The 14,803-nt window shown below is 37.6% G+C and overlaps 2 protein-coding genes across 3 annotated transcripts in view; one reads left to right on the top strand and one right to left on the bottom strand.

Moving 5' to 3' along the window:
* PIP4P2 (phosphatidylinositol-4,5-bisphosphate 4-phosphatase 2) overlaps positions 1–14,803 on the bottom strand; it is a 724,054-nt gene that overhangs the window by 120,528 nt on the left and 588,723 nt on the right. The gene's annotated exons all lie outside the window — the stretch shown is intronic.
* Positions 1–14,803, top strand: part of LRRC69 (leucine rich repeat containing 69) — a 137,359-nt gene that overhangs the window by 28,882 nt on the left and 93,674 nt on the right. The gene's annotated exons all lie outside the window — the stretch shown is intronic.

Raw genomic sequence — 14,803 nt, 5'->3', positions numbered from 1 at the left:
ACTGCTTTGAACACTACATGCATTGTCCCCTCCTCCCATTTGTTTGCCCATTTGTTTGCATATTTTTTTTATCACAAGAACTTTTAAGAGATAGGTCTTGCTCTGTCACCCAGGCTGGAGTGTATTGGTGTGATCACAGCTCACTGCAGCCTTGAACTCCTATGCTCAAATGATCCTCCTACTTCAGCTTCCCAAGTAGTTGGGGCTACAGGCGTGTGCCACTACCCCTGGCTAATTAAAAAAAATTTTGTTTGGAGACAGGGTCTCACTTTGTCTCCCAGGCTGGTCTTGAACTCCTGGCTTCAAGCAATCCTCCCACCTCAGCCTCCCAAAGTGCTGGGATTATATGTGTGAGTCACCCTACCTAGCCCATAGTGATTCTTGTATTATGTTTATTATATTGTTGTTATTGTTATGATTTTAGAGACAGAGTCTTGCTTTGTCACCCAGGCTGGAGTGCAGTGGCGTGATCTTGGCTCACTGCAACCTCCACCTCCCAGGTTCAAGTGATTCTCCTTCCTCAGCCTCCCGAGTAGCTGGGATTACAAGGCGCCTGCCACCATGCCTGGCTAATTTTTTTGTTTTTTTAGTAGAGACGGGGTTTTGCCATGTTGGCCAGGCTGGTCTCAAACTCCTGACATCAGATGATCTGCCCACCTTGGCCTCCCAAAGTGCTAGGGTTACAGGCGTGAGCCACCACACCCGGCCCATAGTGATTCTTTTAACAAATATTTATCATTCATTTTCTTGCATCTATGCTGTTCCCCAGGATATAGATGTGCACAAAGTGTGGTCCCTGCCTTCATGTTTGGGGATTAAATTAAATGTTTTTATATTTAAAGCTCCATGGCTGGCATGTAGAAGCTTTAAATACATTTATGATTAGTGTTACCATTATGATATAACTAGCAACAATGATAAAATGAGGGGGTAGGAGTTCTTTAGTAAATAACCTACTTTAGATCCTACTTCCATTTTTCTTTGCTAATTTAACTAGTGAAGCTGTGGAAAATTTCAGTCACTTCTAATGACAATGAAAAAAATGGGTTAATGTCCTATAATTTATGGTGAATGCATTTGGACTGTGGCTCTTGAAGTATGGGGATGTCAACAATTTTCAGACAAACACTTTATGAATTTTGAGGGCAAAGATCTTGTCTTGTCCCTATTGCTTTTTACTTACTAACTCATATAATGTCAACATGAGTGAAAAGGAAGTAATTTTCAAAGTCCAGCTTAACCAAACACATGTAGGAACAAAGGTTCCTCATAGGTAAAACAAATAGCCATCATCGCTAATTGTGTGCAGCATTGTTGACTTGCATCGTAAAGTCCAATGGCAGTGTGGCAAAGTTCCCCTTAAGCTGCTCACACGTGCAGCCGACCAGGACAAAGATATGGTCTGCCATAGCTTTTTATTTGGCCATAAACAATTGACAGTAAATAAGACCAACTCTAACCAGATTTGAGTAGTTTATAAACTTACTAATTGTGTCCTTAATCTCTCCTTTTCATACTTTTGCTGTCCTTAATGACCCTTTAACCCAATCAACTTCATTCATTCATACATTAAACAACTAATTATGTGTGCCTGCAGTGGAGTAGGCACTCTACTAGGTGGTGGCAGTACAAAAAGGATCAGAATCATTCATATGTCCCTATTAGGTGTGGACCACGGAAGCCAAAGGATCGGACATCCCTGATAAAGAACAAGTTATGCAGAGGAATAGGAAAGGAATGACCATGAGCAAAGACTTCCCCTAACTCTTCCTCCCTGGGCATTCTGGTCTCACTTTCTAACCCATGCAGAACAGAGAAGATCCATGTCCCTTATACTGTTTGTCAGCGTCAAGCCTTTCTCTTCTCCGGTTCCATCCACTTAAAATCTGTTCTTTCTTCATCAGTAAGGTAATGCCTCCTATTTCCTAAGCCTTGCTCTCAAAACAGGGATTCATTATCCTGTTTTGTTGTGTCCTTTCCTGGTACAGGGGCACATAGTGAATACCTTCTCTCCAGGAACCGTTCACGTCTCCTTTGCCTGTCCTTTCATGTTGAGGCGTGTATTAGGTCTCCTGAACCCCCTGCTGGAAATCCAGTTTCTCTCTCTGCTGGCAGGCATCTAGAAAAGACCCAGGCGTCTTCTTTCCTTCACCAGTGATGTAGAACAACTGATATACTCTATCTGTAGACCTGCCTTGACTCATCTGAAAAGTGGGCCTCGTCATTCTTAGCTCCTAAAGTTGCCATCACTGTTATCTACCTAATATAGAATGCCTTATCCATATTGGTTCCATAGAAAATTTTAGCTGAACCTTCATTAAAACTTCCAAACACTTAAGATTTTACATTTTAATTGAATGTCATTTTAATTGAATGTTAAGATTTTACATTTTAATTGAATTCTAATAATTTGAAACTCTTGTCCTTCCTTCTTATTCTTTCCTTATGAAGCTTTTGATGGGATATTAAAAGGTAATGCCTTGATAATCTTTTACTGTTAATGCCAGTAGAAAATCCTCCTTATATTTCATGACACTGAGCTTAATTTTGGGATTTAAGGGGCCAGCAGTAAGAGGTTGTGGGGATCTCCATGAAATATCTAGAAATTAGATAACATGCTGACCCATGGAAACTTCCTCTCAGTTTCTAGTGAAGTTATAATTGTTTTGAGAAATATGACTTCGTTAAGAAGTTACTGCAAAATTAAATAGTAGCTTTGAAATTGGTAGTTACTCATATAAATAAATTCCTTCAGGAAGAGCTGGACTCAGAAGCAGTTTGTCAGTTGTATTGAACAGCAGTTTTAAGAATGCCACAGATTTATTTAAAAAAAGGTATTGATAAGAATTAGCAAATTGAACCATAAATTGAACCTCCCCCATACCTTGGCCATACACATGCTAATTCAAAAATGTAAAATCCAGTTATTCTTCCCTTATTAATTTGATTCAATTACTTTTACAAAATAGCTTATAGAACCTGACACATGTATACTATTTGATTATAGTAAATATGAATATTTACTCTTAAGGAAGTTAAAGATTTGTATTTCACATAGTAGTTCAAACCTATTTATACATCTTATAGGCAAATAATCTAATAGTTTATTCCAAAATGGTATAACCATGATTTAGTTTTGGAAGACAGTCTTCCAGATAAAGATGGACATTTGAGAATTTTTTTTAATACTTAGAAAGGTTTTATCTGGTCAGGTGCAGTGGCTCATGCTTGTAATCCAAGCACTTTGGGAGGCTGAGGTGGTGGGGATCCCCTGAGGTCAGAAGTTCAAGACCAGCCTGGCCAACATGGTGAAACCTCGTCTCTACTAAAAATATAAAATTGGCTGGGTGTGGTGGTACATGCCTATAATCCCAGCGACTTGGGAGACTGAGGCAGGATAATCACTTGGACCTGGGAAGTGGAGGTTGTAGTGACCTGAGATCTTGCCATTGCACACCAGCCTGGGCATCAAGAGCAAAACTCTGTCTCAAAAATAGACGGGGGCGGGGTGGGGGGTGTATCTAAGTTAGTCAAAACCAAGTAATTAAAATATAAAATAAGTAGCATAGAGTTTTCTAGTGATAATTAATAGCTACAAACATGGAATAATTAAACATTAAGAGAGGCTGTCTGGTCCAAGTTCTAGGCCTACATATGATATGCACTACATTGAATTGAATATAGGGGTTAGTGAGAATGAGCAGAAGGCTAGAATAAAGAAAGCATGCAGCTCATTAGAAGGAAATAAATCAAGCTGGACAAATTAGAACAGATTGAGCTCAAAAGATACTTGATTTTGAAAATAAAAACTGATGTGGATCCACAGTGACTATTCTATAGTTTGAGTCTTTACAGAAATGATCCAAGCAGGCATCATTCAACTAATATTTATTGAGCAACTATTATATTCCAGATATTGTTCTTTGAATGCTAGATGAATCACACAGAGACCCTGTCATTGGAAAATTTCCAATTTAATAGTAGAGGTAAAATATACATGTGAATCATGGAATCAACATAAATGTCCATCAATGATAGGCTGGATAAAGAAAATGTGGTACATATATACCATGGAATACTATGCAGTCATAAAAAATGAGATTATGGGTCGGGTGCAGTGGCTTGTGTCTGTAATCCCAGCACTTTGGAGGCAAAGGCAGGTGGATCACGAGGTCAGGAGTTCAAGACCAGCCTGGCCAAGATGGTGAAACCCCGTCTCTACTGAAAATACAAAAAATTAACTGGGCACAGTGGCAGGTGCCTGTAATCCCAGCTACTCTGGAGGCTGAGGCAGGAGAATCGCTTGAACTCAGAGGGTGGAGGTTGTAGTGAGCCGAGATCATGCCACTGCACTCCAGCCTGGGCGACAGAGTAAGACTCTGTCTCAAAAAAAAAAAAAAAAAAAAAAAAATTGAGATTATGTCATTTGCAGGGATATGGATGGAGCTGAAGGCCATTATTTTTAGCAAACTAACACAGGAAGAGAAAACCAAATACCACATGTTGTCACTTATAAGTGGCAGCTAAATGATAAGAACATATGGACACATAGAGGGAAATAACACACACTGGGGCCTATCAGAGAGTGGAGGCTGGGAGGAGAGAGAGGAGCAGGAAAAATACCTAATGGCTACTAGGTTTGGTACCGGGGTGATGAAATAATCTGTACAACAAACTCCCATGACACAAATTTACCTATGCAACAAACCTGGACATGTATGTACCCCTGAATTTAAAAGTTAAAAAAATAAAATATATATATACACAAGTCCTTATAATATAGATAATAATAATTGATAATTGATAATAGAAAGTACACTGTGCTATGCAAATACAAAAGGAGGATGCTTTCATGGGGAAGATGGTAAATCTCAAGGGGAAGCATTAAGCATGAAAATATGTTATAATTATTGGAGAACCAAGATACTGTTAGTATTTAATGAAAACAAAATCCTGAAACACATTATTACTGCAGAAACAATAAAGAATTTTTATCCAGCAAAATTAACATCCTGCTGTGGCCATTTTTCTCATTCCATGAAAATGTCATTCAGAAGTGGCTGTGACCTGGGACCTCAAAGCCGTGAGCTCTCTGCATGTACTTGTGCTCCAGACCCAGCTCTGCTGCTGCTCTGCATGCACTTGCACCTCAGACAGTGGCATCTCTGTGGCCCAGACACGCCCATTTGCTGGACCTAACACCAATGGGCATCCCCTTGGCCACAACCTCCCCTGATAGAAGGAAAAGAGATCAGCAGCACTCCAGCACCTTTTACCGCCGAGGACCCCAATATATGCAAATCAATCAATGTGATACAACACATTAACAAAACGAAAGGAAAAAAAACCCAGCTTATTATCACAATAGATACAGAAAAAGCATTTGACAAAGTTCAGCATCCATTCATGATTAAAGCTCTCAAAAAAATAGGTATAGAAGGAATTTACCTTAACACAGTATAGGCCATATATGAAACTCCCACAACTAACGTCATAATCAGTGAGGAAAAGCTGCAGGCTTTTCCGTAAGATCTGGTACAAGGAAAGAATACTTACTTCTCTACTTTTCAACATAGTACTGGAAGTCGTAGCCAACAATTAAATAAGGAAAAAAAAAAGGGCAACCAAATCAGAAAATAAATAATGTTATCTCTGTTTGCAAATGACATGATTGTGAACATAGAAAAGTCTAAAGACTCAATGAAAAACCTGTTAGAACTAACAAACGAATTCAGTCAAGTTGCAGGTTATAAAATCAACATACAAAAATCAATCATGTTTCTACACACAAGGAATAAAGTATCTGAAAAGGGAATTAAAAAATCAAACCATTTACAATAGCCATAAAAATAATAAAGTACTCACGAATAAACAACCAAACAGGTCAAAGATTTATACAAGAAAAATTATAAGACATTAATAAAGGAAGTTGAAAAAAATACATGTAAATGGAAAGACATCCCTTCTTTATAGATAGGAAGAATTAATATTTTTAAAATGTCCATATTACTGGAAGTGATCTGCATATTCAATGCAATTTGTATCAAAATCCCAATGGTATTCTTCACAAAAATAGAAAAAAAATTCTAAAATACATATGGAACTACAAAAGAACCTGAATAGCCAAAACATTATTGAGCATAGACATGAAAACTAGAGGCATCATACCTCCTGATTTCAAAATATATTACAAAGCCACAGTAATCAAAACAGTATGGCTTAGGCATAAAAACAGACGCATAGACCAATGGGACAGAATAGAGAGCCCAGAAATAAATCCACGTATGTATGATCAACTAATGTTTGAAACATGTGAGAAAAAGGGACCAGGAAGGAACTGTGGCGAACTGGTAGCTCATACATGCATAGTCAATAGGGGACATTGACAATAGGGGACAGTCCATCCAGTCCCCAGCACTGGTGAATTTTTGTCACAGCAGGATTGTATATTTAAAGGTTCTGTGGAAGCAAATACTATTTTTTAAAAAATACTGTGTCTATTAGTCATACCGGTTTCTGAGCTAAGAGTTTAGGCTTAATTCAGCAAATGGGGTGCATTGCTCTCTACGTACTAAAGTATGCAGGAATATTTCTTTAAGCTTTTCCAATCTAAATGTTTCTTAAATTTTTGCCCAAACATCTGGGAAGATATACCAGTCTCTTAGTTTCTATCAGATATCTCCCTTTTTGTAATTTGTAAATCAAAGTGATTTTCTAAATTCAGTCAAATAGGAGAGGAAAATAGAGTTGCTGTTGGTAACTGTGCCTCATAACTATGGTTAGCGAGTTCTGAGGGTGAAACAAAGCTGACCCTGGAGTTGCGCCTTGGCACTGCCAGCAAGACTGCTTCAGGTTCCTTGCCCGTGGTTGACCCTGCACATGGAGATCCTGCCGATCCCACTTATATTTATAGGTGTCACTCCTGCAGGTAAGCCTAACATACATGGCTCTTCACCGTGAGCCAGGTAATGAATATATGTGTGTAATTTAATCATGATTTATAATCTATTAAATTTAATATCCCATGCCTAATAAGAGAGTGCTTGTGAATTTAGAAATATTTGAAAAAATGAGTTAGAAATTAAGAAAATAAGCAGGTTTAAAATTTGAAAACCAGTAAAGTATCAATATGTGTGTACGTGTATATGTGTGTGTGTGTATCAGGTGTTTACTGCATTTCTAGCACCATACCTGGTGCTAATTAAAAGATTATCATTTAATAATATCTGCTGTTTGCCTGGCACTTTATTAAACTGTCTCTAATCCTTAAGACTACCCTAAGAAGTAAATGCTAACATCCCCATTTTTATAAAGAAATAGAGGCTTAGGAATTTGAGTGACTTGTCCAAGATCACATATCTGGTACATTGCATAGCAAACAGACTGTGCTTTGCCTACTGCACAATACAGACTCAAGAGTGTACACATGATAGGACAAGGATATTTAAAATAAGAATTCCATGTGTTGTATTCCGTTTCATTTTGTGAGCATGTGTATGTGTGTGAGCATATGTGTCTGTATACATATATATATATATTTGTATCATGTGCATATGTATGATCATTCTGAGCAATAGTAAATTCTTTTTAAAGATACGCAGTATATTATTGAAGACAGTACAGGGTAGAAGTTAGGAATATAGACCATAGAATGAACCTATGTCATGTTTCACCATAAATCATAGCCTGGACTTCAGATCCCTTTTCTGTAAGATCAGGGTTATTGCGAGGTCCACATTAGACAGTGTTCAGCTTGGCACAGTGTTTTATATCCTTGGCACATAATTTATATTTAAATTAAATATTAGCCATTTGTATTGTCATTAATAGATTAATCAGTATGTTTTCTTCTTAAATTTCTTGTCTTCTTCTCTCCTACTTACAAAAAAAATCACTATACATTGAACCTAGATTCTATAATTCAAAGGCATCAATGGACATTGAGATGCTTGCCTCATATCCAAGATGTAAGAGAAAGTGCACATGCCTATTTTAAGGCAGGCCACAGATAGGCTATAACTTTCAGTTATGAGTGGGTCAATACAATCAAACAAATCAAATAAAATTTAGTAAGAGCATAGACAGACAGTATTTGGAGCAAGTATACAAAGACATAGAAAAGACTATCTACAGGGAGGTTAGAAACTTTTAAGATATACTGGGTAGATAAATTTTAGGTTCATCTTTTGGGAAGCTGTTTAGATGTAATCAAATAGGATTGAATTAAGGAAATTTAAGTCATAATACATCCATTCTTTGTATCTTTTGCTATGTAATGCTACAGGCAGGCAGTAATAAGTACTAGGTTGATTGCAATGAGATAGAACTGAAAAAGGTACATCTAAAAGGATTTTTAAAACTAAAATTTGGTGGCAGATTGAATTTAGGTGGAGGGAGGGAAAGATGTTCTAGGTAGCTCCAATGTTTGGCCACCACGGGTTTATGAGAAGTGGCAGAAACAGATCTAGTTTTTCCAAGGGGCATAGTCCAGTTTTATACTTGGAATTTAGAGTGATCCGCTGGAGATATCTTAGAAGCCAAAACTAACAAGATCCACTTTTTTTTTTTTTTTTAACAGGGATAAATGTAAATTCCTACATTAGATTAAGAAATGAATTCAATTGCACAAGTCCAGGATGTGGGATATCTGCTTGACAGTTAGCTTAGGGGTTTTTGTTGGCCACAGACAAAACTAATTATTCACCAACAATGTGCCCTGTTGCTGAAAGAGTACATGCCATGTTAGGCTGCATAATAGAAGTGTTGTCATGCGCCTAAGGGAGACCTGTGGTTCCACCAGCATATATGCTATGAGAGCTGATTTCTTGTCTTACCATAGACTCCATGTTTTCAGAGAGGAGTGCTCACAAAAATTAGAGAGTGGTCAGTATGGTCAGGGGTCTGGAAATTATGTCCTGAGGGAAATAGTTAAGGGGAAAATGGAACAAATTAGAGGGAATATGATAGCAATCTTCAAAACTTTGAAAGATTGTCATGTGAGAGAGAAGGAATGCAAATATTTATTATGATTGCTGTGAGAAGAATTGGGTAGAAATTTCAGAGAACCTAAACATTAAAAAATTAGATATCGATAGCTAGATCTTCCTAACAAGATAAAAGTGCTACCCATTAATGGGTGTGCTCATAGGGAAGGTATATAATTGCCCACCTGCATTCTGTATATTGGTCTATGTGACTTGTAAAATTTCCTTCTAGGTGAGGTGCGGTGGCTCATGCCTGTAATCCCAGCACTTTGGGAGGCTGAGGCAGGCTGATCACTTGAAGCCAGGAGTTTGAGACCAGTCTGGCCAACATGGCAAAAATCCCATCTCTATTAAAAAAAAAAATAGCAAAGTATAGTGGCACATACCTGTAATCCCAGCTACTTGGGAAGCTGAGACATGAGAATCGCTTGAACTCAGTAGGCAGAGGTTGCAGTGAGCTGAGATCATGCCACGGCACTCTAGCCTGGGCGACAGAATGAGACTGTCTCAAAAAAAAGTTCTTCTAATTGTTAGTTGCTATAATTCTGTGGCTCATGGGTCTATGAGTAGCAGTGGTGTCTTTCAATCTATAGCAATCAGTAGCAATGGTGTCTTTCCATCTATAACCATACCAATTTCCAAGGGACAGAGAATACCAATAGAACTTCATTCTATATGTAAATTATTGAAGAGATGCAAACTTTAAAGCTTATCAAATAGTTGTCCGTCTTATGACTAAAGCCTTCCTTCAGGAACTACACATAACCATAGAGAATGTTACTAATGAAACACTGTAAATTCTTTCTGGATATCTGCTATTTCTGCAGCTCTTTGTTAGTAAAACACCATTTGAAACAACTTTGTCAAAGCATTCCAAATATCTTACATCAAATGTCATCTTCTCAGAGTCCTTCTCTAATGACCCTATCTAGTCCTGAGTTACTTTCCATCACATTATCCTGTTTTCTTTTTTTTCATATTTAAGACTAACTACTAACACACTATTTATTTGTTTTTTTATTTGTTGTCTGACTCACTTCTCAACATAGAAGCATTGTAGAGACGGATCTTGTGTGTCTTGTTCACTCTTCCTCTAGCATTCAGAAATAGTACCATAATAGACATATCTTAAACGTAATTGAATTAATGAAACATCTAGGTTGGGGCTTGAGGTGTTTCTCAAAGGTAACTCAATCCTTGCTACAGTGTTTCTGGACCTTTCTGTATAATTTAAGTAATCTACACTGAAGCTCTGATGTATTTGCCATGGTGACAGAGTATAAATGCTACCACCTAGTCTTTAATTTAAGATTTAAATTTAAATTTATGAATTTAAAGGCAATCAGTGAATATTCCTTTGGTTATCCTATGCTATGAACACTATTCCCAGTCCCACTCACATGATTTTAGTTTTGACTCTGAAATACTTTACAATTTGAGGTTTTTATGTGAACCTTCTTCCTCTTCTCCAAGCTACATTCTTGGTTGCAGAGCTCAGAATTTCACATGGTAGCTTTTTCCAGTCAAAGGACCATGTAGTTAATGCATTATCCAGATAAAATGTCTTTTCCCAGGTCATCTATCCATTTTACAATATCTTGGGAGCTAAGTGGGATGAGATAATCAACTGTGGTTGTTGCTCACCCTACTACATTTGCCTAGATTGCCTTTCAAAGTGACCCTTTCCTTTTCCTCAAACCTCCTAATCTCTTACTCTCAGCAGATGACTTTGTTTCATATTTCCTTGAGAAAACAGACACCATCCTTCAGGAACTCTCTCATGTTTTCATCACAAACTCATCTACTTATCTGATCCTCACTCACCCTTTCTTACCTTCCTTCCTACTACCCTTGATAAGAGCCCTTACTCTTATCTAAGGCCAGCACCCACTTGTACTTTGTACCTATTTCATCTTCTAAAGGATTTTGATTCTGTAAGTATCCCCATATTTAAGGCATGAGTTTCTAATCCTTACAGGGTTATTTCCATCAGCACATAAATAAGCTAACCTATCATTTGTCTTGGGCCAGGGGGAAACTCCAACTTCTTCATTTTCTAGTATCCCTTTATAGCAAAAGTTCTTACAATAATTGTCTATTAGTCATTGTCTCTGCTTTCTCACATTTTCTGCACAGCCCACTTCAATCAGACTTTCTTCCCCAACACTTCACCCCTATTTTCAAGGTCACTAATCACTTTCCGATTGCTAAATCCAGTGGTTATTTCTATGCTTTAATTTTATTTAGTCTTCCCCTGGGATATGTCCCAAATCTTCCTTCTTAAAATACTTTTTTGTTTCTTTTGCTTTTCCCTTGGATTCTGTTACACTATATATCTTGGAAATCCTGAAACATAAGATTTTTGTAATATTGAGGCATTTCTCTCAGAAGAAACCTGTCTGGGAGTGAGGGAATCTGGACAGGGCAGGGAAAGAACCTGAATAAAGAGGTGGTTCCAGGAGAAATGTAGTTTCAGCCCAATCCCTTCAGAGCTTTGGGGCATGCCCTGTAGCACAGAGGCAAAGGGGTTGGGCTGTTATGTCCTGGCATCTGTCATGGTCTAGCAGCTGTCTGGGAGGATGGAGCAGAGGCACAACATTCCAGGTAAAGCACTTCCTTGCAGTTAAGGGAAATTCTTCCAGGAAGGGTGCAGAAGAAAGTCCTCATAGGATAAATTCATGGTAGCTGCGAATGGAGCACTGCTCAGCTGTGGGATGCGGTGTACCAGTTGCTTTAAGTGGCCTATCTTTCCCTTCTACTTCAGCCACTCCTCAGTCATTTCCTCTGCTGGGCTCACATTCTCATCTCTTACAATCCCACATGATGCCTTTTACTTACTGAAGGCTCACAAATTGATTCTGTGTTCTTGATTACTCCAGAAAACCCTAGAATTACATTTACAACTCCTACCTGACATTGTCATTTAAAGATCTAAAAGGCTTCTTAATTTTAACTTGGATAAAACTAAACTCTTGATTCCTTGTCCCTCCTCCAAACCTGCACTTGTCCCAGTTTCCCCATCTCAGGTGCTCAAGTTCCAAGTTTAGGTGTTATTCATGATCTTCTATTTATCTTACATCATACAACATTCTGGCTCTTCATCCAAAGTATATCCCAAACCCATCCACCTCTCTCCAGGTCCACCACCCACTACCTAGCTCAAGCCGTTGCCTCTTGCCCGCACCACTGCAGTATTGCCTCTGCGTTCTCTTTGTGTTTCACTTCTTGTTGCCCCTGCAGATTCTGCTGTACAGATGCCAGGATGATCCTGTTAAAACACATGTCAAATAATGTTACACATATGCTTAAAACCCTACAGTCATTTCTCACTGAACTTAGAGTAAAATCCCAACCCCTTACCCTGGTTTATGAAACCATATGTAATCTGGCCCAAGTATACCTTTCCAACTTCTTTTTTGGCTGAGTGTTCCTCTACCTACAGTACTCAGCCACATCAGCTGCATCTCCTAGCCTCCTCAACCACACCAAGAATGTGCCTCCATTGGGGTCTTTATTTTGACAATTTCTTCTTCCTTATTGTCACTCAGATCTCAGTCTATATATCAACTTCTAAGACAGGTTCTCCTGATCAATCACTTTCTCCTCACTCTTTAAATTGTCTCTAGAACACTTAACACTGTCTGTTATTCTTGTATTAATTTGTTTAGCCATTTATAGTCATTGGATGGTTACTTTCTTACTGTGTAAGTGCCTTGAGGGCAAAGATGTTACATGTCTTATGCACGCAATGAATATTTTTTAATGAGTGAATAAATGAATGGCGACCCACCTGCTTTAAGATATATGTATTCACTTAGAATACATATTCTGTGCAGTTTAGACTGCATATTTAAAACTGTTTGTTTATGGATATATTTCTAAGCATCAAAAAAACCCACAAAAAAACAAAAACAAAACCAAAACTGAAACCCACCCTTCTTTACAGTCAAGATTGATTATAATCTGTGATTTCCTTTTGACATACGATGAAATCTAGTTACTATGTACCTTCATATATCTGGGCCAGACCCTTATATTCTGTAAAACACAATGACAAAAATATATCTAACTCATATGTAAGAACTTACCACATAACATGCAAAATGAGCACTGTACGGTATATACCCTCAGAAATACACAGAAAAGCATCGATAGTGTGGGAAATTACAAGCTGTTTCTTGTTTACTTTAAAAATATATGTTACCATCCTTTTTTTTAGGTGATAATTCACCATGAGTCTCACACTTCTGCACATTCTGTAAACAGAGGCACTGACTGGCTTTGTTTTGGACCAATTTTTCCAGTATAATTACATAGCAGACGGCCTTGGAGATTAGAAATAGTATCTTCCTCTGGACTGAAGGGCATGGTTACTGCCCATTATAAAAGATTCAGGGTCCCTAAACTCATTGTTCTTGTTCAGTAACACAGCTTACTTCACATCTAGGTATCTCTTTGTGTTCTTTGCATTTTCAGTGCAAAAATAGTAATATTCTGGACACTGCTATTGCTCTAAGTAATAAACGATCCCTTTTATCTTTCCCAGGGGTCTCATGTTTTCTACCAGCATTCATGAAACTGCGGCAGGTTTACTTGTTAGCTTGTAAACTGGGTAAAATCTTGGACCTTTCACAATGCCTGACACATTCTTGCATATCTTGCCAGTCCTCATGGAGATTTTCTTGGGCTCTCAGTACTACTAGACTGCTGTGCATGTTTCACTGAATTTAGGCAAAAGAATGAAATCTACCTCGTTTTGGGAGAGACTTCAAATAGTCACTTTCATAGGCAAATAATGGATCCCCAAAGATGACCACACCTAATCCCCCGATCCTCTGAATGTGTTAGGTTATATGACAAAGGGGAATTAAGGGTGCAGCTAGAAGTAAGGTGGATAGTCAGCTAACCTGGAGAATGGAAGTTACACTAGATTATCCTGGTGGACCCAGTGTAATTATGAGGGTTTTTAAATGTGGAAGAGTCAGCATTAGTGTGATGTGATTTGAAAAAGACTTAACCAGCCACTACTGACTTTAAAGGTACAAGTGGGGCATATAAGCCAGGGAATGGAGGCCAACTCTGAAAGTTAGGAAAGGCAAGCGAACAGATCATCCCCTGGAGTTTCTAGAAATGAACACCAGCTTGATTTTAGTCAGTGAGACTGTTTCTGATTTCTGATCTCCAGAAATACAAGATAAATTTGTGTTGTTCTAAGCCACAAAATTTGTGGTAATTTTTTATAGCAGTTGTGGGAAACCAATGCAGTTACAGACTCTGGATAAAATAGCTACATGAATGTATTTTAACTTCACATTTACAATAGAAGAAGACCTCCAACATGGTAGTAGATGTATTATACTATTATAAATTAGGATAATGGTAATTCTCAGACAAAAGCACATATGCAAGTGAAAACTTTACCATGAATTCCTAGGATGAGAAATTTCATTTTAATATCAATGTATATTTCTTTGTATTAATTTAAATCATTGTCTTATATCCATAACAAGTACTAGGTGACATTTAAATATAAATGGCTTAAATTTTCTTCTTAATTTTTTTGGTTTTATGTAAATTCATTAGTTTGTTAAAACTTCCAAGATTCCTTTTATTTGGCCTTACTATTAAAATTCTAAAGTATGCAATTGGTAATTAAACCTGAATAGTAAATTATGTTTGGGAGTAAAATAAAAGACTCTTTGTATTTTGGAAAGTACAATTAGATTTTACAAAGAATATTACTATATTTTTGGGAACAATCCTGTCACTGATTTATTGGATTACAACATCAAGGAGGAACTTTTTAACTCCCCTTATGT

This window comes from Macaca thibetana, chromosome 8 (genome assembly GCF_024542745.1).
Source record: "Macaca thibetana thibetana isolate TM-01 chromosome 8, ASM2454274v1, whole genome shotgun sequence".
Taxonomy (NCBI): Eukaryota; Metazoa; Chordata; class Mammalia; order Primates; family Cercopithecidae; genus Macaca; species Macaca thibetana.
The sequence above is the reverse complement of the archived record's forward strand: the minus strand, read 5'-3'. Positions and strand labels throughout refer to the sequence as shown.